We start from the raw sequence: 1,463 nt of genomic DNA, 5'->3' as shown, positions 1-1,463 counted from the left end.
CGCGATGCATTGCTACTCCTTTCTATCCTTTTTCCGTGGTCAATTGACGCCTAATTTAGGACTTTGTTGATACAATAAGAAGTTGTAGAGTGATTCTGCTCATATTAATGATACATAGAAAGATATCTATGTAGGGCTTCAATGAAGACTTTGACGGGGATCAAACGGCTGTTCATGTGCCTTTATCTGCGGAGGCTCGATCAGAGGCACGTTTACTTATGTTTTCTAATATGAATCATTTGTCTCCAACTATTGGAGATCCCATTTCCGCACCAACTCAAGATAGAGCGAGAAAAATTGAATTTGATTGATTCGAACTTATAAGACTTTGGAACAACTAGAAAACACGCTAATCGAACCAAACTATAAAACCCCCTTGTTGTGATTTCGAAACTCTGTTTCTTTTATGAATGAACACTAAATAGCCCTTCTTCTGCTTCTTGGATAGATAGGGGATGGCTGGTTTTTTGGTTTTGTATATTGTCAAAGTTGAACAATAAAAATAAATGACTACTGATTAATGTTATAAAAGTATTATATTAAAAAAATTCGGAGAAGAGAAAGAATGATATATTTTTTTTTCTGAAACGACATAAGAATTTAATTTTCAAAAGCTAGTCCAAATTCAATGTTCTTTATATCGACATTAAATGCGGCTTTATGGTATATTATCTCGAAAATGCTTTTTATCTGCCATTCTTTGGAATTTTGACATCTGCATACTTGATAAAACACAGTCCCCTCCATGTAACGTACATGTCTTAATCATTTGAAAACTTTAAATTTATGAGATACGTAAAAGTTTTTAATTTAAGATTTTGTTTCACATGATCTTTTTCCGTCTAAGTATAATATTTAATGTATAGATTAATATATATATATATATATATATATATATATATATATATATTTGTTTGTTTGACAATGTGTCTGTTTCATATATATATGGTTCACAATGTGAAGATTTTTTTACGTGTATTTTTGTTTTACAACATAACAAAAAGGTTCACATTCCAAACCGAGTACATGTGAAACAAACACATTATGATATAAATATATGTTAATCAGTATTCTAATTACTATATAAAAAATCATACGAAACAACACATGATGCATAAATTCTCAAGGTTATCGTAAATTTATAGCTTCCCAAAAGAAGGCCCCATGTATATATGTATGTGTGTGTGTGTGTATATATATATATATATATAGACTTGGGATCATGTGAGACCAAAGGTTTTTCGTAAGACCAACTCTCAACCCTTGGATTAGATCTACAATCTTTATATTCATAATCACAAAATTACCACGAGACTTCTCAATAATCACAAAATTGCCACCGTGCAACTTTAGACTATTAGATCATTAGCTTATAAAGTTGATCAATGAACATAAATTGGTTTTACGGATCTTACGAAAAACCCTTGGTCTCACATGAACCCAACTATATATATATATATATA

Source organism: Cynara cardunculus, assembly GCF_001531365.2.
Source record: "Cynara cardunculus var. scolymus isolate 2C chromosome LG 5, CcrdV1, whole genome shotgun sequence".
Taxonomy (NCBI): Eukaryota; Viridiplantae; Streptophyta; class Magnoliopsida; order Asterales; family Asteraceae; genus Cynara; species Cynara cardunculus.
This window is presented reverse-complemented; position numbering follows the sequence as displayed.